Here is a 27,441-nt window from a genome sequence, read left to right as displayed (position 1 = left end):
AAGTGAAGGTTGCAGTGAGCCAAAATCGTACCATTGCACTCCAGCCTGGGTGACAAGAGAAAGACTCTATCTTAAAAAAAAAAAAAGAAAAAAAAGAAATGGCATCTTCTTCAAGAATTACATTGTGTTTCATGATAAGCTCTAATTTTGCATTTGTTTAAGTATTGATGAGATTTAGCCAATATGACACCCAACTTGGATAAAATGCAAACAACACAATTTCATTTTCTCATTAACAAAACTAATTAGGTAGTCTAATATCAACTCTGATCTTATTAAAAACTGATCAGATTTTGAAAATTATGGAATTATGGAGCCAATAAGATGTTACAACCTGTTCCAAGGGGAATTCCAAAATCCACACATATCTGAGACCATCAAGTATGATGAAATATATTTGATTACTATATTGAAAAATAAACTGATTACAAAGCCGACAATTGGACAGGGGTCTCCTCATCCACAGCCACACAAACCCGATCATGCAGCTATGTGGTTACAAGGCCTACATAGCCTAGAAGGGACTGGTCTGACTTGAGATTTCATGTGTATTTGTATTTTGAGACAGGGTCCCACTCTGTCACCCAGGATGGAGTGCAGTTGTATAATCATAGCTCACTGCAACCTTGACCAACTGGGCTCAAGAGATGTTCCTGCCTCAGCTGCCCCCATACCTGGGAATACAGGCAAGTACCACCATGTCAGGCATTTTTTTTCATTTTTGTAGAGAGAGAAGTCTTGCTATGTTGCCCAAGCTGGCCTCAAACTCCTAGAATCAAGAGATCTGCCCATCTCAGCCACATGAGTAACTGGGGCCATAGGTACATACCATCATGTCTGGCTATATTTATTTTTTTAAATTTATTTATTTATTTTTTTTTTTAGAGAGGAGGTCTTGCTATGTTGCCCAGGCTGCTCTCAAACTCATGGCCTTAAAACATACTCCCATCTCTGCCTCTCAAACTGTTGGAACTATAGGTGTGAGCCACTGCACCTGGCCCGACTTGAGATTTCTTTTATCTAGCATCCTTTACTTGGTAGGATTGGGAAAGGCAGTAGTGTTTTTTAAAATTACTTAATAATTCAATTAGAATCAAACTCAACCTTGACCACTGCCTTCTCTCACAGCTCACATCCAGTCCATCGGGAAATCCTACTGACTGACTTCAACATGTATCCATGCTCTGACCATCTCTCACCACCACCGTGAACCCGGGCAGGATCACTATCATCTCCCACCGGGATGTTGCCACAGCTTGGCCCCCACGCTTCTACCCAAATCTTCCCATAGTCTTTCTCAACTTGGCAGCCAGGTCGTGCTTTTAAATCAGGAGACAGACCATGTCGCCTCTCTGCTCAGAAGCCCTCGGTGGTTCCCATTTTAGTCAGAGTAAAAGCCAAAGCCCCAGCAATAGCATCCCAGGGCTTACACAATCTGTACCAATCCCAGCCCAGTAACTCCCTGGCCTCCTTGCTGACTTTGCTCCCTCTATCTCTTTGCTCCACTGGCCTCCTTCCAGAGCCTCAGACACACCAGAGAGTTTCCTCCTTTATCCAACAGGATAAAGACCCTGTTGACTCAGCCTACAATGCCCTTCCCTCAGCACCTTGGCCAGCTCCATCACCTGCTTCAAACTTTTGCTCAATATTCACTTATGAGGCCAACCCTGACCACTCTACTTAACATTGTCATCTGTCCCCATTCCCACCATGCTCATTTCTTTCTTTCTTTTTGAAACAAGGTCTTGCTTTATTGCCCAGGCTGGAGTACATTGGTGCAATCACAGCTCACAGCAACTTCAACCTCCCAGGCTTAAACAATCCTCCCGCCTCAGCCTCCCTAGGAACTGAGACTACAGCTGCATGCCAGAACACCTGGCTTTTTTTTTTTTTTTTTTTGAGATGGAGTTTCGGTCGCCCAGGCTGAAGTGTAAGGGTGCGATGTCGGCTCACTGCAAGGTCTGCCTTTTGGGTTCAAGTGATTCTCTGCCTCAGCCTCCTGAGTAGCTGGGATTACAGGCACCCACCACCACACCTGGCTAATGTTTGTATTTTTAGTAGAGATGGGGTTTCACCATCTTGGCTAGGCTGGTCTTGAACTTCTGACCTTGTGATCCACCCTCCTCGGCCTCCCAAACTGCTGGGATTACAAATGTGAGCCACTGAGCCTGGCCTTTTAAAAACATTTTTTTTAGATATGAGGTCTCATTACGTTGCCCAGGCTGGTCTTAAGCTCCTGGACTTAAGCGATCCTCCTACCTCAGCCTCCTAAAATTCTGGGATTACAGGCGTCAGCAACTGTAACATGAGGTCCCAGCTTCACGTTCATTTTTGGTTGTTGCTACAACAAAGTACCCTACATTTAGTGGCTTCAAACACCACAAATCTACCATCTTACAGTTCTGGGGGCCAGAAGCCCAACTAGGTCTATTAAGGCTAAAGTCAAGGTGTCAGAGGGGCTGCATTCCTTCTGGGGGAGGCTCTAGACAGAATGTGCTCCTTTGCCTTTTCCAGCTTCTAGAAGCCACCCCCATTCCTTGACTTACCTCGTGACTCCATATTCAAGGCCACAAGTACAGCATCTTCAAATCTCCCTCTCTGACCTCTTCTTCCATTACCACATCACTTTCTCTAATTCTGACTCTCCTACCTCCTTCTCTTATAAAGATCCTTGTGATTGGTAGGTATGGGGGCTCCCATCTGTAATCCCAACATTTTGGGAGGCCAAAGAGGAAGGATTGCTTGAGGCCAAGAGTTAGAGATCAGCCTGGGGAAAATAGGAAGACCCTGTCTTTACAAAATTAAAATTAAAATCAGCTGGACATGGTGATGCACGCCTGTAGTTCCAGCTAATGGAGAGGCTAAGGTGGGAGGATTGCTTTAGCCTAGGAGGTCAAGGCTGCAGTGAGCTATGATCACATCACTGCACTCCAGCCTCAGTGGCAGAGTGAGACTCTGTCTCAAATATAAGAAAAGAAATATACATTTGGTCTCTGCCCCTGGTTCCTGGCACAGAGCTTCCAAAGCTCTTAAAAAGCCCTTTGTGACAGAGGTAATAGGAGCATTTTCTGTTTTGATATTTAGTCTTAGTCCCAGGTTCCTGACACAAGGGCCTCTAAGGTCTTTCAGATCTGCAGCATGGTAAGAATGCATGTGGGATGCTGTTGAGCTAACAGGGTGGCTGCAAGCTCCTAGACTGCTTCAGGAGGAGGGCTAGCGGCCAGAGAAAGCAACCGCTTTTTTTTAAATGGAGTTTGGCTCTTGTAGCCCAAGCTGGAGTGCAATGGCACAATCTCAGCTCACTGCAACCTCCACCTCCCGGGTTCAAGCAATTCTCCTGCCTCGGCCTCCCGAGTAGCTGGAATTATAGGGATGTGCCACAACTTCTAGCTAATTGTTGTTATTTTTAGTAGAAACGGGGTTTCACCATGTTGGTCAGGCTGGTCTCAAACTCCTGACCTCAAGTGGTCCATGTGCCTCAGCCTTCCAAACTGCTAGGATTACAGGAGTGAGCCACCGCACCTGGCCCCAACCACATTTTTTGAGGCTTGGAGCTTTCAGCCTCACCTGCTGAACTCCAGGAGGCAAAAATTGACTTAACTACCAATGGCCAATGATTTTATCAATCATGCCCCATAAAAACCCAAACAGCAGGGTTTGGAGAGCTTCTGTGTTGCTAAACACAAGGAGGTCCTGGGAGGGTAGTGTGCCCAACAGAGAGCATGGAAGCTCTGTGCCCCTCCCCACTTACCTTGTCCTGTGCATCTCTTTCATTGGCTGTTCCTGAGATGGAGCCATTACATTGGGCCAGTAATAGAAAATAAGGTGGCCAGATGCGCTGGCTCATGCCTGTAATCCCAGCACTTTGGGAGGCAGAGGTGGGTGGAATCACTTGAGCCTAGGAATTTGAGACCACCCTGGGCAACATAAGAAGACCCCATCTATACAAAAAATAAAAGAAATTAGCCAGATGTGGTGGTGGGAACCCTATAATTCCAGCTACGTGAGAGGCTGAAGCAGGAGAATCACTTGAGCCCTGGAGGTTGAGGCTTCAATGAGCTATGATTGCACCACTGCACACCAGCCTGGACAACAGAGTGAGGCCCTGTCTCTTAAAAAGAAAAGAAAAAAACCTGTTTTTCTAAGTTCTGTGAGTTGTTCTAGTAAATAATTAAACTCAAGAAGAAGGTCATGGGAAACCCTGATTTCTAACTGGTTGGTCAAAATACAGGTGACAACCTAGGACTTGCAACTGGCATCTGAAGTGAGGGTGGTCTTGTGGGACTGAGCCCCTAACCTGTGGGTTCTGCGCTAACTCTAGGTAGTGTCAGAATGCAATTGCGGGATACGCGGTTGGTATCCAGAGAGCTGGAGAATTGGTGTAGAAACTCCGCACATACATTTGGTCAGAAGTCTGTGAGTAGAGAGAAACGTGTTGCAGGAAGTCAGGGACCCCGAATGGAGGGACCTGCTGAAGCCACGGATGAAGAACATAAATTGTGAAGATTTCATGGACACTTATTAGTTCCCCAAATTAATAATTCCATAATCTCTTATGCCTGTCTTTACTGCAATCTCTGAAGTTAAATTGTGAAGATTTCATGGACACTTATCACTTCCCCAATCAATACCCTTGTGATTTCCTATGCCTGTCTTTACTTTAATCTCTTAATCCGGTCATCTTTGTAAGCTGAGGATGAATGTCCCCGCAGGACCCTGTGATAATTGCATTAACTGCACAAGTTGTTTAAACAATATGAAACCTGGGCACCTTGAAAAAAGAACAGGATAACAGCAATTTCAGGGAACAAGGGAGATAACCTTAAACTCTGGCTGCCTGTGGGCCGGGTGGAACAGAGCCATATTTCTCTTCTTTCAAAAGCAAATAGGAGAAATATTGCTGAATTCTTTTTCTCAGGAAAGAACATCCCTGAGAAAGAGAATGCATCTCTAAGGGGAGGCCTCTGAAATGGCCGCTTTGGGGACGGCTGTCTTTTACAGTCATAGATAAGGGGTGAAATAAGCCCCGGGCTCATGTGGCGCTCCCAGACTTATCAAGTTGAGGAAATTCCCGCCTAATAAATTTTGGTCAGATGGGTTGTCTGCTCTCAAACCCTTTCTCCTGATAAGATGTTATCAATGACAATGCGTGCTCGAAACTTGCTTAGCGATTTTAATTTTGCCCCGGTCCTGTGGTCCTGTGATCTTGCCCTGCCTCCATTTGCCTTGTGATATTTTATTACCTTGTGAAGCATGTGATCTCTGTGACCCACACCCTATTCATACACTTTCTCCCCTTTTGAAAATCACTAATAGAATCTTGTTGGTTTTGCGGCTTGGGGGGCATGACGGAACCTGCCGACATGTGATGTCTCCCCTGGACACCCAGCTTTAAAATTTCTCTCTTTTGTACTCTTTCCCTTTATTTCTCAGACCGGCTGACACTCAGGGAAAATAGAAAAGAACCTACATGAAATATCAGGGGTGAATTTCCCCCGATATCACACGGGCTCTTCTCTCACCTGTCTACCTGCTTAACTGCATAGGAGAGGCAATGGATGGTGCTCATGAACAAGGCAAGCATTAAAGTCAGACCAGACTAACATTTGACTCAGTCTTAATATTCAGGTGAGCTTGGGCAAATCGCTCATTAACCCCAAGTCTTCATCATTTTGTGCATATAATGGGGATAACTGTGGCACCCACCTGTTTATGTGAGAATCAATGAAATATTATGCTTGATGTTATTGTGATCATGATACTATCTGACAAGGGCAGTGATGCATGATAACATCAAAAAATTAGAAACTGTAATGAGGTCTCTTGAGGAAAATTCCATACAAGCAAATGACCGTCTCTCCAAAGCATTCCTGCCACACTTAATTCACCATTCCCTGAACAAAATGTGCCATCTTCACTGTTCAGGTCTGTATAGTGCTGGTTTCCCTGCCTGGGCAGCTCACTCCATCCCAGCCCAGCCCAATCCCCATCCCTCCACCTCCCCCTTCCCTCCCCACTCTCATACAACTCTTCCTCATCTTACAGGACTTGGCTTCAATGTCACCTTAACTGGAAGCTTCTCTCCCTCTCCAGAAGAGATTCCCATTGCACTTGATGCATGCACTATTATTTGATCATTTTTGAGTTACAGTCCAAGTCTTTTTGTACCTGAATAACATGTTGCCCAGTCAGTCTCTCTTCCTGGATTCAGAAGTCTTTCATGGTAGGTCCAGCTAGAAGTGACAAAAAGACATTCTAAAAAAAAAAAAAAAAAAAGAGGGATGACACAGACAGACATCAGTACTTAAAAGTTTTAAATGGTATGTGGAAAACAAAATTCAAGGGCTTCTAGGAGAAACGTAGGAGGGAAGGTGTTACTGGGAAATATGATAGAAGATTAATTTTTATTTTATTTTATTTTTAGAGAAAGGGTCTTGCTCTATCACCTAGGCTGGACTGCAGTGGTGCAATCACAGTTAACTGCAGCCTCAACCTGCAGGGATTGAGCAATATTCCCATCTAATTTTTATTTTGTTTAAGAAATGCAGTCTTGCTCTTAGCAAAGCTAAAGTGCAATGGTGTGATCATAGCTTACTGCAGCCTCAACCTTCTAGACTCAAGTGATCCTCCAGTCTTAGCCTCCCCAGTAGCTGGGACTACAGGTGTGCACTGCAACATGTAGCTCATTTTTATTTTTTTTAATTTTTAGTAGAGACAAAGTGTCGCTATGTTGACAAGGTTGGTGGTGATCTCCCACACTCAGGCAGTTCTCTCACCTCAGCCTTCCAAAGTGCTTGGATTACAGGTATGAGCTGCCACACCCGGCTGAGGGGGTTAATTTTTAATTATATAAAGAGCTCAAAGCAAATATTAGAAGGAGCCTAAATGCCTCCAGCAGTTGACTGGTACTGGTAAATTGTGATACATCCATATAATAAAATATTATGCAACCATGAAAAGGATTAAGATAGATCAATAGGTATTGGCACAAATGTCCACGAAATATGAAAAGGTGAAGTGATGTTCAATCACCATGTACGTATCTTGAAGGATATGGCCCATTTTCTCAATAGCAATTACTTCCTGAGATAAGATTATGGGTCTAAAGAGTGAAGGAAATTTTTCACTTATTTAAAAGTATTTACTATTTTTATAATTTAATAAAAGATTAAACAGATCATTGAATTAGTAAAAGACAAAGTAACTCTACAAATAAATGGAAAAGACACAGATACCCCAGGCATTGGTGGCTCATGCTTATAATACCAGTACTTTGGGAGGGGGTGGTGGGGGGGATTGCTTGAGGCCAGGAGTTCCAGACCAGCCTAAGAAACAAAGCAAGACCTCGTCTCTAGTAAAAATAAAAAAATAAAAATAATTGGCCAGGCATAGTGGCATGTACCTATAGTCCCAACTACTGAGGTGGAAGGATCACCTGAGCCTAGGAGGTCAAGGCTGCAGTGAGTTGAGACTGTGCCACTACACTCAGGCCTAGGAGACAGAGCGAGACTTCATCTCAAAAAAAAAAGAACAATAAAGAAATAAAGCTAATAAGCTAACATAAGGAAAGATAAAATATGTGACAAATAGGCTGGGCGCATGGCTCACAGCTGTAATCAAGCACTTTGGGAGGCCGAGGCAGGTAGATCACGAGGTCAGGAGTTCGAGACCAGCCTGATCAACATGGTGAAACCCCATTTCTACTAAAAATACAAAAATTAGCTGGGCATGGTGGCATGTGCCTGTAATCCCAGCTACTCAAGAGGCTGAGGCAGGAGAATCACTTGAACCTGGGAGGCAGAGGTTGCAGTGAGCCGAGATCACACCACTGCACTCCAGCCTGGTCGACAGAACGAGACTGCGTCTCAAAAAAAAAAAAATGGGTGACAAAGTAAAAGTAATAATATGAGGTCTTTCATTTATCACACAGAAAATAACTTGTTAAATTATAATACCTGTGTGGGCGAAGGTGCAGTGAAATTGCCATTTTCTTGTAGTATTAGTGGTGTTTAAAATGTACATAAGCCTTCCAGGATAAAGCTTGGAAATTTTTTTTAAATCATACAGACAGTGACTCATTATACTGCCTCCTCCAACTCCTGGCCTCAAGCAATCCTCCCACCTCAGCCTCCCAAAGTGCTGGAATTACAGGCTGACAGCCACCATGCCTGAAAGCTTTGCAATTTACATCAAGGGTAATGAGAATGCTCATGCCCTGTGACTCACAGTAATCTCACTTCTGGAAATTTCATCTTTGGATGTAATTCAACCTAAACAAAAGGTCATATGCACAAACACAGTGAAAATCTGGGAGTAATTTTTTTCTTTTTTTAAAAAACATGGAATGCTTCACAAATTTGCATGTCATTCTTTCACAGAGGCCATGCCAATCTCTCTACTGTTCCAACTTAAGTATGTGTGCTACTGAGGTAAGCATGAGTAATTTAAGATAGAGTGGTTAAGTGAAATAAGGAAGAATTATGGAGAATTTAAAAATCTATGCTATTTATAGGCACCTAGTAACAGCTCAGTAAATATTAGCTGCTATTATTATTTTTATGGTAATTTCACTCAATTAAAAATTGTCATTAAAAATTACCATTGTCATGGAACATAATGTCTCCTACAGTATAATTGTAAAAACAGATACAATTAGTCCCTTGGTATATGGGGGGATTAGTTCCAGCTCTCCCATTTCTGTGTATACCAAAATCCACGCATACTCAAGTTTTCGAAGTCAGTCCTGTGGAATCCACATATAACACAAATGGGAAAATTAGTGAGGTGTGGTGACAAGCACCTGTAGTCCCAGCTACTTGTGAGGCTGAGGCAGGAGGATTGCTTGAGCCCAGGAGGTTGAGGCTGCAGTGAGCCATAATTGCACCACCGCACTCCAGTCTGGGCAACAGAGTGAGACAGAAGGTTGACTTTTTAATAGAAGTTTTCTGTTCACTTGAAGATATGGTCAGGATTGTGGCATATGAAAATTCTTCATAAAATAACTATCTAACTCAATTAACGCTGGAATTGGGAACAGCAGAAGTGTCATCTCAGAGCTACTCACAATGAAAGGTGATGTCTGGGGCTCAGGTGTGTTGAGGTCCCCATGCCTGGACTATGGGTGCTGAGTGGGATTTACTTGTTCATCATTTTCTATATTCCAGCACTGGGAAACTAGGGTTTATCCATCTTGATAAGATGTCATTTAAATTCCACTTCACAAGAACGACAAATGGAAGAAAGGTCATGAAACCACAGGACAGTACTTGTTCTCAAGGGAATCTTCAGCTTAGGTGGCTCTGCAAAAGAGAAATTACATTGTTGAAAAATCGTTGCAGGTCAGGTGAGGTGGCTCATATCTATAATCCCAGCCCACTGGGAGACTAAGGCAGGAGGATCCCGTGAGGCCAGGAGTTCAAGACCAGCCTGAGCAACACAGTGAAACCTCATCTCTACAAAAAATTAGAAAATGAACTGGGTGCGGTAAAACATTCGTATAGTCCCAGCTACTCTGGAGGCTGAAATAGGAGGATCGCTTGAGCCCAGGAAGTGGAAGCTGCAGTGAGCTCTGATCTCACCACTGCACTCCAGCCTGGGTGACACAGTGAGACCCTGTCTCAAGACAGACACACAAACACACACACACACACACACACACACACACACACACCCCTAATCTCAGTCTGTCCAGCCTTGACTAATCAAAGGGGCCTTCTGGGTTACAGAAGACGTATGCTCTTTTGTAGGACAGGGAGAAACCAGCAAGCTTGTTCACAGACTTTTCCTCATCCTCTGCTTAGTTTTCCAAGAACCCTCACAGTGGAAATGGAGTCTCTGGGAAAACGACCTAAATCTTTGGGTTACCAGGGGAGAAATATGCCTCCTTTGTCAATTAATAAATGGAACACCTGCCTTAAGATCCAGGGAGTTCTGCTAGAATGAATCACTCCCTAAGACCCTGACCTATGCATGGAACATGAAAAACTGAAGTTTAACTGGGCACGGTGGATCGCACCCGTAATCCCAACACTTTGGGAGGCTGAGGCAGGTGGATCACCTGAGGTCAAAAGTTCTAGACCAGCCTGGCCGACATGGTGAAACCCCATCTCTACTAAAAATACAAAAATTAGTTGAGCATGGTGGTGGACGCCTGTAATCCCAGCTACTCGGGAGGCTGAGGCAGGAAAATCGCTTGAACCTGGAAGGCGGAGGTTGCAGTTACTTCTAGAAGAATTTCCATTAGCCCTTTGAAATCCTTCAACATTCATGAAGGCCAAAGGGTTTTCACCTAATTTAATCTGATGGGTATGTGACCAAAGTCTTTCTAGGGAATACAGACTCCCAAACCGTTCAGCTGGGAAGTGAGGAGAGAATTTATTACTCAAAATCAAAGGGAAATGAAAAGAGGACAACATAGAATTGTCACTATTCTTTCTTGGCGGGGAATGGATTCCAGAGTCATTCTGTGACCTTTACATGACCTCCTTATTGGCATCTAAAAGCTTCCAGTGTAGGATGCAGCCAGCTAGGTTCTCTTCTAATGTAATAAAATTTGCTTCAGCAAATCTTATGCAGAGCCATCTCCAGGCTCCAGAAATAATAGGCTATAAATTACTGGATCTCCCATTTGATATAATGAAGTATAAGCACGGTCCTGAATGACTCTTCTACATACTACTCTGGGTGGCTTGAAGTGAATTTGATACAAGAACTGGAGCGAGCGCAAAGCAGAGCTAGATCTAGGATTAATGTGCTTGGGCCCAGCTCTTCACTACTCACCTATGAGTCCAGTTCCAGAACCCAAGTAGAGGGTGGGGAAACAAGGCTCCTGACTTTTTTCCCTAATGTCTGCATCTCTTTCACATTTCTTATCTCCTTGCAAAGAAACTAAACAGGCTCAACTGAAATAACTAAATGATTAAACCCTATACAGAGAATCTCCAAAGACTGACAAAACATCATTCAAGACTGTTACACAGACAACCTTGAGGATGACTTGATGTACCAATACCATATTTGGGAACATTCCAAATTCCCATCAAGGATCTGCCTATATCAACACAGGAGCCAAGGACCAACCATTCAAATGGGCCCTGCTGCCAAGCCTTTTTTTTTTTTTTTTTTACAATGCCATCTCTTCATGTTGTTCCATTTAACAAAACTGCAGCCCTTCATCTATCCTTAAGTCCCTTGGCCAATGGTACAGAGCCAGAGTATGCTACTCCCTAGCAGGAAATCAACAGGATGACCTACTAAATACCATTCAGAAGATGCTAAGACCCATGAATTGCAACAAGAAAGAAAAGACGGAGAATTAGTCAGATAGGTACATGCTGTGCCAAAAATGCACTACAGCCCCCACCCAATTCTGCCTAATCCTAGCTGGGCTGACACCAACCTGATGAGACAGGCCTATAAGATCTCAAACTAAAACAGAAACTCCTGAACTGGGTTCTTTCGAACCCAGGAAGCAGCAGTAAATCATTAAAGAACAGATAAGTTCTTAAGGTGAGGGAGAGTTTCAGATAAATGGAATGCTGGTAGAACACAGGGCCCAAAGGAGCAAAAGTTAACCTAAGCCCAGGTAGAACCTTGTTTACTAGAGTATTAGGCATGGGTTGGGGCAACTATTCTAACCAGAGAAACTGGCTTCAGTGAGGGCAAGTTGGCAATCCAAGGTATAGCATGCATAGGGCTGGCAAAATTCAGGGTGACTGAAGCAAAAGCTTCAGAACCAGAAAGACCACATCTGGGGGTAGAGCACAAAACTCTCAAGAGATGAATCTTTGTAAGAGTGAGGCAGAACTATATAGCAGTTTTAGGAGACCTGCTGGTGCCCAGCAAGAGCTCCAAACAGGCTATATGCAGGGATGCAGGCTGTAGTCTCAGGAGAGGAGGTTCACAAAAGTCATTCAGTCCAAGACCTCAAACTGTGTTCTCTACTAAAAGGAATCAAGGTTCCCTAGAGAAACGGCTGACTCCATGTATGGTGCAGTATATTGATCCTGGAACATCTTTTTTGCCAGAAAGCAAGGAAGCCATCAAAGTCCAACAGGATCACATCAAAAAGACATGAAAGTCAACTTGAAGAGATAATTATTAACCTAGATGAGACAATGTAAGCATCCAAAACAATAAAGACTGCAATGGCCTGAAATACATCAAATGCAAACAATAATCTATGAGTTCATAATGGTATTCAGAAAAAAAACTACTGGTCATTAGAGGGAAGGTTACTAGGTCACTAACTCACTACTCTGAAAAGTGACTTAAGATGAGAGGTAGGGTGGAGAATTAGCCATTTATTCAGTTTTTCCTGTACAAACATAAATTTTTAGGGAGATTGAAGCAGATGAAACAAATCTGGAAAAATGGAGGTAACTGCTTAATCTGCGGGTTGGGTGCATGGAGGTTCAACATATTTCTTTTGTGTGTATTTGAACCCCCTACAAAAAAAGCACATGATAGAATGTGAGCCAAGCAGCTTAGGGTTTAGGCAAGGCTTCTGCCTACAAGAGACACTAGGATATGAGGGGTAGTTTTAGCCCTGATGGGCTGAGCCAACTGGAGGTATATACGGAGGTGCTAAATTGCAGTGGTATCATGTTGCCCAGCACTTGATCAAATCCTAGATCCTAGGTCTCCTTGGTAGCATGCTTCCTAGGTAGTGGATCTGAGGCTATCTATAGAACTTCCTTTGCCGTCATAATTCGCTCAGAAACTACAAAAGTGCTTGCTCTTGAAAATGGAGTCTGTCTTTGTCCATTTCATGCTTCTATAAAAGAATACCACAGACTGCATAATTTATAAAAAGGAAAAAAGGAAGGAAGGAGGGAAGGAGGGAAGGAAAGGAAGGAAGAGAAAGAAGGAAAGGAAGGAAGGGAAAGAGGGAAAGAGGGAAGGAGGAAGTGAGGGAAGGAGGGAGGGAGAGAGAGAGGGAGGGAGGGGAAGGGAAGAAAAGGGAGGAGAAGGGAAAGGAGGAAGAAAAGGAAAGGAAAGGAAAGGAATAAATTTTATTTCTTAACAGTTCTGGATGTTAGAAAGTCCAAGGTTGAGGGGCCTGCATCTGGTAAAGGTCTTCTTGCTGCATCATCCCACTACAGAAGGCAGAAGGAAAAGAGAGCGCAAGAAAGCAAGAGGGTAAAAGGGGCTGAATTCTGTTTTATAATGTGCCCACTCTGTGATTCCTAATCTATTACCACAATAACAACATTAACTCATTCATAAAGGCTATTTTATTAGGCCCCACACCCCAACTGTTGCATTGAGGATTGCGTTTCCAGCACATAAACTTTGGGGGACACATTTAAACCATAGCAGAGCACTTAATTCAACCAAGAGGAGCTGGGAAAATCAAAGGCATGAGAAAGACAGCAAAAGCTAGCAGACAGAAATGCACAGGTTAAGGGAAAAAGTCACAATGAATCCTGTAGTGCAGGCTACTTTATCAAAAGCACCTAAAAAAGATCTCATTAACTCCCCCAGCTCACCTCCAACCACATCTAAAGAGCCACACACAGCACCACCAAAGACAGCACAATGAGAACAGCATTTTCCTCAACAGACAAGCTGGGAGTATCTAGACACCTGACCTCTATAGCTCCAGAACAGCCCTAAAACAGCTCCTCCCTAACCACCACTCAAGTCACCAGCTTGGAAAGTATTCAGAAAACCCAAATCCTGACACACCACTATGAAACAACTTAAAACAGCAAAGAACAACCCATTTAAACAGCAATGCCAGCTGCTGGGAAAAAAAGGAACAATAAGTAGAGGAGAAACAGACCTCTTGTGGTCCACCAAGACCCAGTCTCTCAGCTTCAGCACTTTCAAATGCAGAATCCATACCCCTCTGGGGCCTGTGGAGCTCCACAAGGCATGTCGTCCTCAAAGATAAATGAGCAGGCAAGCTGGCTAGAAAACCACTAAGGGTATTATTCTTTAAAGAATCTTTATAGGGTCAAAGAGGAATGGGTCTTAACTGGCTATGTGAACTCCCCACAGATTCTGAGGATGATGTCAGTATCCCTTTCCAGATGTGCTTAACACTTTGCAGTCACTTGTATTCCTGCCACCGAGTGCCAGTGCTTTGCTAATTTGAACTGATTCCAGCTCATGCTGACCCCAGCTCCCTGGATGTTACCATTAGCCAAGACTGTCACCCATACTGTACCCTTTCAAAGAGTCCTAAAAACAGCTCTTCACCTACTCTTCCAAGACAAGTAAAAATGTCTGCCAAAGAAATGGGGAAAAAAGATTCAGAGAGTGAAAACAATTAAAATACTAACAAGAGAGCAAAAAGCAAAGGGGGAGGAGAAACTAGGAAAATCATATATGGGCTCACATCTATTTCCAAAGCTGGGCTAATGTCCTTTTGCTTGTGTCTGAATAAGGCACCAATTTTAAGCTGCTAATGAAACAAAAAGAAAAAGAGAAAGAAGCAGGCCCAGGCCGGGCGTGGTGGCTCATGCCTGTAATCCCAGCTACTTAGGAGGCCGAGGCAGGGAGAATTGCTTGAACCCAGGAGGTGAGCTTGCCATGAGCTGAGATCATACCACTGCACTCCAGCGTGGGCGACAGAACAAAACTTCAACTTACCAAAAAAAAAAAAAAAAAAGAAAAACCAACAACAAAAAAAAACAGCTAGCAGGTGACATTTGCTACGGGGAGACTACAGATATGATCTTGCTGCAATCCTTCGATTTTAGTAAATCTAAACAGTGTGAATCCATTCTGTTTCATCCCCACTCCACTCCAGAGCCAAAACAAGAAAATCAATTATATTTCTATTTCTTTAAAAACATATCTAACTAAATCATCTAATTAAAAGATAATATGCATGGTTCCATACTCTAAAAGAAATCTTATGTCCTGCATATCATGGACATTTGATGAATGCTTATTCAGTTGACTGGTGTAGACTTCAATAATAACCTGTTCAATGCATTATGCCAGATGAATCTTGCATCTCAAAAGTAGAACAAATATTGTTCTTTCAGTTTTGTCTACCCATAAATGCAATATCTACTAATAAAAAGAAAATGAGTTCATTGTTCTAGAGAGTATGAGAATTTTGACAACATGAATTCTCCTGTCCTAGGACATAATTAATACTTTGAGGCATACTATTTCATGTGGAAGCTACCATTAAATCAATGTTAAGTGTTAATTACGTCACATAATCTTCTAATCTGACTTAAGACTGAAGATGTACCTCACAAAGCTGATTTATCAAGTTGTAAATCTTCACCTGTTGAATTCATAAGTTCATGTCTGAAAGGTGAGAATACTTAATATTCACTAGGCAATATTCAGCAAAGTAATATCCACTAATACATATTTAATATTTCATCATGAACTGTGGGTGTGAAGAGAAAAGACAGGCTGGGCACAGTGGCTCACACCTGTAATCCCAGCAGTTTGGGAGGCCGAGGCAGGCAGATCATTAGGTTGGGAGTTCGAGACCAGCCTGGCCAACATGGTAAAACCCCATCTGTACTAAAAATACAATAATTAGCTGGGCATGGTGGCAGGCACCTCTAATCCCAGCTACTCGCGAGGCTGAGGCAGGAGAATTGCCTGAACCCAGGAGGTGGAGGTTGCAGAAACCACGATCACGCCACTGCATTCCAGCCTGGACAAAAGAGCAAGATTCTGTCTCAATCAATTAATCAATAAAAATATAAGGAGGAAGCATTTACTGTGTATGTATATGTCTGGTATTATGTGAAGCACTTTACTATCTTATGAAATCTTCAGGACAGATCTTCAGTTCTCATGACCACAAAAGAGGATACTAAAGCTCAGACAGGACAGGAGACATGGCCAGCCTGTGTCCCCAGGGCCTATGGTCTTACCACTAGGTTACAGTGTTTCCAGGTGTCACATGTTGTGAGATTTTTGTTTTAAAATGAACCAAAAAAAAAACCAAAGGCGAAAAAGGCATAAGCTATTAAAAAGTGGGAGAAACACTAAGAGAACCTTAAGCATGTAACTAAAAATATTATGGAAATGTTATTGAATTCATTAGCAAATTTAATGCTAGGTTTTCATTGAGGAGTAGGTTATATTACTCATGATGAAGAAAAATGTTCATTTTAAGTATATTAACGTAAATACCATCAATATGGTTTATCATGTTTAAATGTCCACTTAAAGCAATTCAGTTAAAATTCTGCATATCATACAATTTTATAGTTTGCTAGTAGGTTACAAGTAGTCATCCAAATAAAAACATCATGTGTTTTCCACTGGTTGTTGCTCTTTTTAGGTGAGCATTTGATGTATACCAACAGAGAGGATAATAACAAATCGCTAATTTCTTTCATCATTATATAAAGGTGGCTTCAGCATAGAATAGTATAAGGGCAATGATGAATTTGAAATCTAACATCAATTCAGTGATGCATTAAGATAAAGTAGAGACAACAGGGGCATCTTGGTGAGTACTGAACATTTTATTTATTTATTTATTTTGAGACGGAGTTTTGCTCTTTTTGCCCAGGCTAGAGTGCAATGGTGCAACCTCGGCTCACCGCAACCTCTGCCTCCTGGGTTCAAGTGATTCTCCTGCCTTGGCCTTCTGAATAGCTGGGATTACAGACATGCACCACCACGCTCGTCTAATTTTGTATTTTCAGTAGAGACGGGGTTTCTCCATGTTGGTCAGGCTAGCCTCGAACTCCTGACCTAGATATCTGCCTGCCTTGGCCTCCCAAAGTACTGGGATTACAGGTGTGAGCCACTGCACCCAGATGAATTCCAAATTTAACAAAGCAGACTAAGAGAAACAATTCATTTAAAAAAAAAAAAACATTTGGCCAGGCATGGCGGCTCACACCTGTAATCCCAGAACTTTGGGAGGCTGAGGTGAGTGGATCAGGAGGTCAGCAGTTCAAGACCAGCCTAGCCAAGATCATGAAACCCTGTCTCTACTAAAAATACAAAAATCAGCCAGGCGTGGTGGCTGGCGCCTGTAATCCCAGCTGCTCGGGAGGCTGAGGCAGAGAACTGCTTGAACCTGGGAGGTGGAGGTTGCAGTGAGCCGAGATCGTGCCACTGCACTCCAGCCTGGGCGACAGAGTGAGGCTCCGTCTCAAAAAAAATGAATAAATAATTCAATGAAATCCCTAAGATCCAGGGCTTTGCAATAAATATGTAAATAAATTTCCAATCTCCATACTGAAAGTTTAAAAGAAATGCTAACTAATAATTAAAGAAATACAACTTTTCCCCAGCTTTGCAGCAATCTAGAAACAAAGTGTGTAGACACTACAAACCACCTTACAAGGAGAAACGTGTAAGGATGGCATGACTCGCCGGCAGCCCTGGGCTTGTCCATGGTACCCCCATGATGAACAGTAACTCCGTTGTGCAAATGCCCATGAACATAAGATTACAGGACTTTTCCAGTTTAGACATACCATATTTTCTTTCAGACAATTCTTGAATTTGTTTACGTAGATCAGCAATACGATTATTCCATTTCTCTGAAAATCAAGCAAAAGTTGATTCTCAATAATGCGTCCCTATGTCAGAGCAGCACTAACATATAATGACTTATTTCATATATTTTACATTCTAACAGTCCATGTCATTTTACTGCTTTTAAAAAAAAAATTTCCCTTTTTTGGTGGTTCTTAGAATTGATTTAATGGGAGACTATTAGAGAAGCTGAAAAGCAGGAGGGCAGAAAAGTTCAATCAAATTAAACACAACAACAGGGAGGTCACAATGAGGAGGTCTCCAGAGGTCTTTTAGCAAACTTCCTAAAACATGTGTCAGCTGTGTGAAATAAGACTTTACAGCAGCCAGGTGCAGTGGTGCAGGCCTGTAATCCCAACACTTTGGCAGCAGAGGCAGGCGGATCGCTTTGAGCTCAGGGCAACATAGCCAAAACCCCCCCTCCCTAGCCCGACCCCCACCCCGTCCCTACCAAAAATACAAAACAGCAGGGCATGGTGGCGGGCGCCTGTAGTCCCAGCTACTCAGGAGGCTGAGGCAGGAGAATCACTTGAACCCAGGAGGCAGACATTGCAGTGAGCCAAGACCACGCCACTGCCAGCCTGGATGACAGAGCAAGACTCCACCTCAAAAAAACAAAAACAAAAACACAAGGTTAAGTGGGACCCCAGACCTTACAGATACAAGTTTAAGAGGGACCCCTAAGCAAAAAATGCCAACCCTTTTTCTCCCAATCACTGAAACACCAGGAGGGTGTAACAGTTTTGCAGCCTAGCTGTAGCAGGCTGATGCCCCCAAGATGCCCATATCCTAATCCCGGGAACTGGTGAACATGACCTTATATGGCAAAATGGGCTTTGCAGATATAATGAAGTTAAGGGTCTTTGGCTTTTGGGGTTGATGTACTCACCCGGATCCTTACAAGAGCAGAGCAGGTGATGGAGAGGGTGGGAGGTGTAGTGACAGAGAAGGAATCTCCAGTCCTTTGAGACGGGCAGCACAAGCTGAGGAGAGCAGGCCACCTCCACGGCCAGGAAACGGATTCTCCCGCAGAGCCTCGGAAGCCACTGAGCCTGCTCCCACTTTGACTCAGCAGGACTTACTGTAGAATTCTGGCGTTCAGACCTGTAAGGGAATACATTTTGGTTGTTTTAAGTCACTAAGTTTGTGGTAATTTTTTGCAGCAGCCACAGGAAACTGGTATTGTAGTGGAGCCTCAAAACCCCCCTGAAGGGGCTGGGCTCAGTGGCTCATGCCTGTCATCCCAGCACTTTGGGAGGCTGAGGTGGGTGATCACTTGAGGTCAGGAGTTCGAGACCAGCCTGGCCAACATGGCGAAATGCCATCTATACAAAAAATACAAAAATTAGCCGGGCATGGTGGCACATGCCTGTAATCTCAGCTACTCAGGAGGTTGAGACAGGAGAACTGTTTGAACCCAGAGGGGCGGAGGTTGCAGTGAACTGAGATTCCACCACTGCACTCCAGCCTGGGTGACAGAGTGACACTCCATCTCGAAAACAAAACAAAGCAAAAAAACCCCACCTGAAGGTTTCCAGGTCTGCCAGCAGTCTCCCACCCAACCCCCAGAAGCAGACATTCCATTGCTGTGGGCCACGGACAGGCAGAAGGAAGTGCCTCCTCATGGCAGAGGCCTACCCAGGAGAAACCCAAGGGAAGGCACTGCCGGAATGGCCCCTCTCTGCCAAGGCCATATTCTTTTCTTTTTTTGAGGCCCAGTTTCACTCTGTCTCCCAGACTGGAGTGCAGGGGCACAATCTTGGCTCACTTCGACCTCTGCCTCCCCAGTTCAAGTGATTCTCCTGCCTCAGCCTCCTGAGTAACTGGGATTACAGGAGTGTAGCATGCCTAGCTAATTTTTGTATTTCTAGTAGAGATGGGGTTTTGCCATGTTGCCTAGGCTTGACTCGAACTCCTTGCCTCAAGTAGTCCACCTGTCTGAGCCCCACAAAGTGCTGGGATTACAGGAGTGAGCCACCGCACCCAGCATTTGCCAAGACCTTTGATGGCAGGCTTTTTCCAGGTGATCAGTCCTTGTCTGGTCTGGCTCTGCCCCGCTCTCCTACTTACCTAGTTGGAATCCCTAGCTACTTTGCAGTAGAGGAGAGTGTGTACCTCAGTCCCAGCTTGGTTCAGATCTGCATTTAACTCATGGAACCTGGCTGCTCCCCAGGTCCTGAAGAAAAAAAGGGTCTCTCTGTGGGTATGATAAAGGATGGGCCTGTCCCCAGGACCCTGTAAGAGGGAAGCCCAATGTCCCACCAGGTTGGCAGGGCTGGGGAAGGGAAAGTGTTATGGTAGCCCCAAGGAATAAAAGAGGCAGCAGAGGGAGGAGGACAGCACTCACATGGAACTCATGCCACTGCCTGAGTGAGGGGAGGGAGGAGTGCACGCCAGTGACATCGGGGGCAGAGAGGCGCAGTTCCAGGGTGGCTTTCCCCCTCACTTCCTGCCATGTTACTCTGATCACCTCCAGGTGAGCCTGCCTACTTTGTGCCCAGGGGCCTGTAGAAAACCACAGCTCCCCATGGTTATGGCCCCAGGAGTGGGGCACAACAGGGAGGAGTCCTGGACAGAGGAGAGGCAGGGGCAGGAGGGAGTGGGCCTCAAACTCTAGGAGGGGGCCCTTCTCATGGGTCCTGCTTTCTGGCTTCTCCTTCCTTACCCCTGGGCTGATCACTCGGGGTAAAACTGAGACAAAGTTTCTCACCCTCAGGCCCAGGGGGTTTAATTACTGGGCCCTTAGGGAGGTGTGAGCCCCCTGAAAGGATGCAAGGTTTTGTTTTGTTTTGTTTTTTTGAGACAGAGTTTCGCTCCTGTCGCCCAGGCTGGAGTGCAGTGGCGTGATCTCACCACACTATAACCTGCGCCTCCCGGGTTCAAGTGATTCTCCTGCCTCAGCTGCCGGAGTAGCTGGGATTACAGGTGGCTGCCACCACGCCTGGCTAATTTTTTGTATTTTTAGTAGAGACAGGGTTTTGCCATGTTGGGCAGGCTGGTCTTGAACTCCTGACCTCAGGTGATCCGACTGGCTCCACCTCCCAAAGTTCTGGGATTACATGAGCCACTGTGCTTGGCCACGATGAAAGGTTTTGTGTGGAGAGCATGTACATGCCTTTCTGGGAAAACAGTCCACAGCTCTTATTCTCAGCAGGCTTCAGGGTCAAAAAAGGTTAGAACTCTTGCTACACAGCTGTGGAAGCAGCTAGGTGAGAGGCCTGCCAAGGGCACTCTGGGCACTACCTGGGCACTCTCGAGCCCATCATCCCCTAGGCAGGCTGCACTACTTGGTATTTGCAGAGCTGAGGGGGTGGGGCATGTGGGGACTGTGAAATCGCCCTGAGACGACCCACAGTCCTCAGCTGGGAAGTGAGCGGTGCATCTCCTGCAGCATCCTCCATCCCTAGAGCCATGGGGCCAGGAGAACTGGCCCTTGCAGCAAGTGAAAAGCCTATTATTGACTCCCTCCCTAGTCATGTAGACAGTGAACCAAGACACTCATATCAGGTAAATGCCTTGGTCTCTGTCACCGAGGTCACCAGTAGGCATTCCCAGATACAGTGAAGGTCCTCACACCAAGATATGCACCTGGCCACCTGAGGAAAGAGAAAGGACTATCTGAGGGGATGGGGCTGAGCTGGGTGTGGAGTGGTCCTTGTGGGTCTTGGTGAGAGGGAGGGGGTGCAGCATGAGCCAGGCCTCAAGGCAGAAGGACAACCAGGAGACAGCCTGGAAAAAGTGCTGGGCCCACAAGGGCTCAAGGCTGGACAGAGGGGAGGTGGGATAGGCTGCAAAGTCCTGAGGTCTGAAGATTGGCCCTGGCAGGAAGAAACCAGGTAAGGTGGGGAGTTACCTACACCCTCGGGGCCAGATGCAGGCCAGAGCCAGCCAATTACCAGGCCCTTAGGGAGGTGTGAGCCCCTTGAAATGATGCAAGGGTTTTTGTTTTTGTTTTGGAGACGGAGTTTCACTCTTGTCGCACAGGCTGGCACCTTTGCCCAGAGCAGGCACCAAGATTTCTGGCTCTGGGTGTGACCTCAGTCTGGCGAAAAGCCCCAGCCCCCACCAGGACCACCTACCCCCTAGACTACTTCAGGTGCTGAGCCCAAGCCAGGGGCAGGAAGCTAGACTGATGCCTAGGGTAATCCCAACAAAGTCCCTGGTTCCCTGCAGCTATGGGGCTGACGGGGAATTACAGCCCAAACCCCAGATGCTGGCTCTCAAACTAACACTGAGCCCTTAGTGCCCACAGGGAGATACAATCAGCACACTTTCCAGATGGGGAAATGGGCTCAGAGAAGTGCAACAGCCTTGCCCAATGCCCCAGACCAGGGCTCCAGGCCCAGAGTGTTCTTTTGTCACTATGTCCAGAGGGCAGCAGCTGCTGTGATGTACCCACCTGAGCCTGGCAGCTTTCTCCAACTTTGGAAGCCCAGGAGCATGGCCCCTGTCCACAGATGCAACCTGGCATGAGGCGTGCCCAGAGGGACAGAGGCAGATGATTTTCGTCTCCTCCACTGGATTGTGAGGGCCTAGAAAGAGACAAGGGTCTGCTTGAGAAGGCAGTGAATAGTGAGCAACCTCAGGCAGTGCCCCTCTGGATGGATCCGCAGTGCCTGGATGGAACCTGGCTCAGACAGAGCTCAGTTCTGCAGGTCCCTGAGGCATGGAGAGTTCACAGCTACCAAGTGTAGGAGTCTGGATTCAAAGCCAACAGCGTGACTCCAAAGTCCCTGCCCTAGCCCCTGGACCACCCTTGCAGGCCCATCAGATGCTCAGGCCAGCAGCACAGCCGGCCAAGACCAGGGAAACTTGGGGAGCCTCAGAGCACCCCCAGGTATTCCAACCTAATCCTGGTACCCCTGCCTCTCACCACCCTTCTTCCTGCTTTAACCTCAACCCCTACACAAAGCCTGGGCCACTTAATGTGGCATCAAACAAATGCCTCAATAAGTCAGAGTCTAATCTTGAAAAAAAAAAAAAAGACTTAACAGATATACAATTGCACATTAGAATGCTAAAGACCATAAACATATAACAACTTAAAGTACATATAAATTCAATATATATCCAATCATTGTGACTATGACACAGTAGAATATTAAAATACTATTTTCAAAATGTATACAAGCTTAATGTTCTGTGTATTCAAACTATTTATTCAAAATACAAATCATCAACATAATTTGCCACTAATATTCAGTCCCTTCACAGGACACATGATTCACTGGGAGTTAATAAATTAGCAGCCGGCAGGCAGTGACACACAGCAAAAATGAAAACCAAGAGGTGAAATAGTTCTGAAATAAAGGTTTTAATGCTAACAGAAATCACTGAATTACTAAGTCATTAGCACTAATTTTGAGCCAACTAACTAATTAATATGAGATGATACAATGTCCTATACTTTGGTAAATACGGACTATGTTTAAACAATGTCTGTAACGTGACTTTCAAAATGCTCCTGGCTTTACAAAGATGTGATTAAGATGTAGTAATACACGCTAAACCATTTCCCCCTGCAGAGCATGTGGTAACTTTCATCAGTCACATTGAGAGTCCAGAAGATAAAGGAAAAGGTCGTGGATTTCGCTGAGAACTTACCAGAGTTGAACTCCCTCATTTTCCATTCCCCAGCATTGGCGGGTTCTGGGACTGGTGGCTGCGGTGGCTTGTTGATCTCTGTCTCTTAGAAGGTGGGGAATAATCATCATCTTGAAAAAGAAAAAATGGTCATTACTGAAGGAATCATCTTTGGTTACAGCCACCTCTGGGTCAATTCCCAACATTCAAAAGCTGAGCAGGGCTTTAAAGCTATCTTATTAATAATTATTTCTGTATTGCGAACTTCAGCATACTTTTTTCTAGTTACATTTGAAATGTTATTCTTTTGGGATGTGCTCAAGTGAATACTGCTTTTTCCTCTGTCTTGCTTCATTATTTTTTAGTTTGCTTCATTTGAATCATCACTGTAAGTCTCCCCTTCTCCTCAAATAACTTTCAAATTGCTGCCAAGAACTATGTTCTGTTTTAAGGCTTTTGAGAAAAAACTTTCAATGAAGATAGCCACCTGAAGTTATATAAATATAGAAGAAACAGGATAAAATAAAGCTTAGATTGGAAAAAATATTTAAGATTATACAAAATTCAAGCTAAACAAGGGAAGCTGAGTAATTGTATGTTCAAATACTTTTAACAAGTGCAAAACATGTAGGCTTAAAGAAATAGAGCTGGCCAGGCACGGTGGTTCACACCTGTAATTCCAACATTTGGGAGGCCGAGGCAGGCAGATAACTTGAGGTCAGGAATTCGAGACCAGCCTGGCCAACATAGTGAAACCCCCTCTCTACTAAAAATACAAAAATTAGGCCAGGAGCGATGGCTCAATGCTTGTGATCCCAGCACTTTGAGAGGCTGAGGCGTGTAGATCACCTGAGGTCAGGAGTTTGAGACCAGCCTAACCAACACAGAGAAACCCCGTCTCTACTAAAAATACAACATTAGCCGGGTGTGGTGGCACATGACTGTAATCCCAGCTACTCGGGAGGCTGAGGCAGGAGAATCCCTTGAATCCGAAAGGCAAAGATTGTGGTGAGCCGAGATTGCGCCATTGCACTCCAGCCTGGGCAACAACAGCGAAACTCCATCTCAAAAAAAAAAAAAAGAAAAAATTAGCCAGGCGTGGTGGTGCATGCCTGTAATCCCAGCTACTTGGGAGGCTGAGGCAGGAGAATCGCTTGAACCCAGGAGGCTGAAGTTGCGGTGAGCCAAGACTGCACCATTGCACTCCAGCCTGGGTAACAGAGCAAGACCCTGTCTCAAAAAAAAAAAAAAAAAAAAAAAAAGAGAGAGAGAGAAAGAAAGAAAGAAAGAAAGAGGGCTACATTATTTATGAAACAGATACTGTTAACTCAGTCACCAGAAAGCCTGTGTATAAATGAGCAGTGAGATATTCAAGCACAGCACACACACACTTCTCAGGACAGCTGTTGTGAGAGTTCCATGCTTGTTTCCTTCTGGATACATCAGCAACTCACTCTGCTATGATCCTGCAATATATCTCATGTTAGAATTAGAGACATCTGGGCCAGGCACAGTGGCTGACGCCTGTAATCCTAACACTTTGGGAAGCCGAGGCAGGCAGATCACCTAAGGTCAGGAGTTCGAGACCAGCCTGGCCAACATGGTGAAACGCTGTCTCTACCAAAAATACAAAAAATTAGCTGGGCATGGTGGCAGATGCCTGTAATCCCAGCTACTCGGGAGCCTGAGGCAGGAGAATCTCTTGAACCCGGGAGGTGGAGGTTGCAGTGAGCCAAGATCGTGCCACTGCACTCCGGCATGCGTAACAGAGCAAGGCTGTCAAAAAAAAAAAAAAAAAAAAAAACAGAAAAAGAAAAAGAAAAAAGAATTAGAGACATCTGGATCAAATCAGCTGCCAGTCTCGCAAAGTGTTGGGTAACATCCGATTAAGATTGCTGCTTACACATCATCTATAAAATACTGAAAATATCATTTTAAGAAATCTCTTTTTTATTTTGAGACAGAGTTTTGTTCTTGTTGCCCAGGCTGGAGTGCAATGGTGCGATCTCAGCTCACTGCAACCTCTGCCCCCTGGGTTCAAGCAATTCTCTTTCCTCAGCCTCCTGAGTAGCTGGGATTACAGGCATGCACCACCACGCTTGGCTAATTTTGTATTTTCAGTAGAGACAGGGTTTCTCTATATTGGTCAGGCTGGTCTCAAACTCCTGACCTCAGGTGATCCACTGACCTTGGCCTCCCAAAGTGCTGGGATTACAGGTGTGAGCCACCATGCCTAGCCAAGAAACCCTTATTTGAAAACAAGCCAGGCGCAGTGGCTCATGCCTATAATCCCAGCACTTGGGAAGCCAAGGCAGGTGGATCACTTGACGTCAGTAGTTTGAGACCAGCATGGGCAACATGTTATAACCCCACCTCTACTAAAAATATATTTAAAAAATTAGCTGGGTGTGGTGGCGGGCACCTGTAATCCCAGCTTCTCAGGAGGCTGAGGCAGGAGAATCACTTGAACCTGGGAGGTGGAGGTTGCAGTGAGCAGAGATCATGCCACTGCACTCCAGCCTGGGTGACAATAGAAAGACTCCATCTCAAAAACAAAACAAAACAAAACAAAACAAAAAACCACTAAAAAAAAGACTCCATTTCAAAAACAAAACTAAAACCAAAAACACAACACAAATGAAGTATACAAATGAAAATAATTACTGTGTTAAACACAGTTTCATAGAAAATAAAAGACCAATCAAATACAATAAGCTGCCTTCTTAGATGGGTATGTTATTCTTTTACAGCTAAAGAAACGGGCTCAGAGAATGTTCTTTGATTGGACTGTGTTGCATCTCTGGACAGTGCAGCTGAGATCAGACTTTGTGTGTAACTCCACTAGCCTATCAGGGTGCCTCTCATAAAGGTAAGAAATGTAAATTTGGCCTAATATACAAAGTTGCCAGGGCAGCACTGGGTCAATTCTACATACAGTACTTCTATGTTCATCAAGGGAAACCTTAAAGGAAAGTGAAAATGCTTCTAGAAGGTGACTGGACACCAGCGTCTTTGCTTGTTGCCTTTGGGCTCTTCTTCTAAGGCCAACAGTGACCTGAAATTATTGACTAACTTTTCCAATCAAGTGGACAAAATGGTACCAAGGTTGCCAACATCAGACAAATTCACTTGAGGGCCTTATCTATGTACTTTGAAAGACAAAACTGCTTTTGTAAAGGATACTGTATTTCAGAAAAAAATCATATTAACAACTAATAACACTGTAAAATGCTGATGTGTTGAATGCTACTTCAGAAAAACATGTTCAAATCTAGGGAAAAAATTTGATTCAAAACTACATATCAATTATCTAGCTAGCTAGCTAGCTATCTAGAGACATGCTTTCATTCTATTGCTCAGGATGGGAAGCAGTGGGATTACCATAGCTCACTGCAGCCTTGAGCTTCTGGCCTCAAGTGATCCTCCTGCCTCAGCCTCCTAACTAGCTAGGGCCACAGGTGGACACAGTTACGCCTGGGTTTTTGTTTGTTTTGTAGAGACAGGGTTTCACTATATTGCCCAGGCTGGTGTCAAACTGGAGTCTCGCTGTGTCGCCCAGGCTGGGGTGCAGTGGTGCGATCTCGGCCCAATGCAACCTCCGCCTCCCAGGTTCAAGTAATTCTCCTTTATCAGCCTCCCAAGTAGCTGGGACTACAGGCATGCGCCACCAGGCCTGGCTAATTTTTGTATTTTTTGTAGAGACTGGGTTTCACCATGGCCAGGCTGGTCTCCAACTCCTGACCTCAGGTGATCCACCCGCCTCGGCCTCCCAAAGTGTTGGGATTACAAGCGTCAGCCACTGAGCCTGGCGGAGCACTTTCTTCTCTTATTAAGTAGCCTAACCCAGGTGGGGCGCGGTCCCTCACGCCTGTAATCCCGACAACTCTGATGGCCAAGGTGAGAAGATCGCTTCAACTCAGGAGTTCGAAACTGGCCCGGGCAACATAGCGAGCCCCCCCCCCCCCCCATCTCTAGAAAAATACAAAAACTAGGCCAGGTGCGCACCACGCCCGGCTAATTTTCGTATCTTTTGTAGAGACAGGGTTTCGTCATGTTGCCCGGGCTGGTCTCGAACTCCTGAGCCCAAGCCATCCATCCTCCCGCCTCGGCCTCCCAAAGTGCTGGGATTACAGTAGGGCCCAGCCAGCCTCATGTTTTATTTAGCAGTCCCTCCCTGTTGCACACTTTGATAGTTTCTTAATTTTTTTAGACAGGGTTTACCTCAATCTCGCAGGCTGGAATGCTATGGTTGGATCATAGCTCACTGGAGCCTTGAACCTTTGGGCTCAAGTAGCTGGGGGGCTGAGGTAGGACTACAGAGATGGGGTTGCACCATGTTGCTAGGCTGCTCTTGGCCTGAAGGGTCCTCCCGCT

At 44.9% G+C, this 27,441-nt stretch overlaps 1 non-coding gene and 1 pseudogene across 1 annotated transcript; both read right to left on the bottom strand.

The window, feature by feature from the left end:
- Nucleotides 1–18,580, bottom strand: part of LOC103889357 (putative uncharacterized protein FLJ46235) — a 381,099-nt pseudogene extending 362,519 nt beyond the window's left edge.
- On the bottom strand, nucleotides 8,334–8,437 carry LOC129059244 (U6 spliceosomal RNA). The gene has a single exon (XR_008525004.1). It is a non-coding gene; the product is annotated as a U6 spliceosomal RNA (small nuclear RNA).
- Nucleotides 18,581–27,441: the final 8,861 nt, after the last annotated feature.

This window comes from Pongo abelii, chromosome 3, assembly GCF_028885655.2.
Source record: "Pongo abelii isolate AG06213 chromosome 3, NHGRI_mPonAbe1-v2.0_pri, whole genome shotgun sequence".
NCBI lineage: Eukaryota > Metazoa > Chordata > Mammalia > Primates > Hominidae > Pongo > Pongo abelii.
The sequence above is the reverse complement of the archived record's forward strand: the minus strand, read 5'-3'. Positions and strand labels throughout refer to the sequence as shown.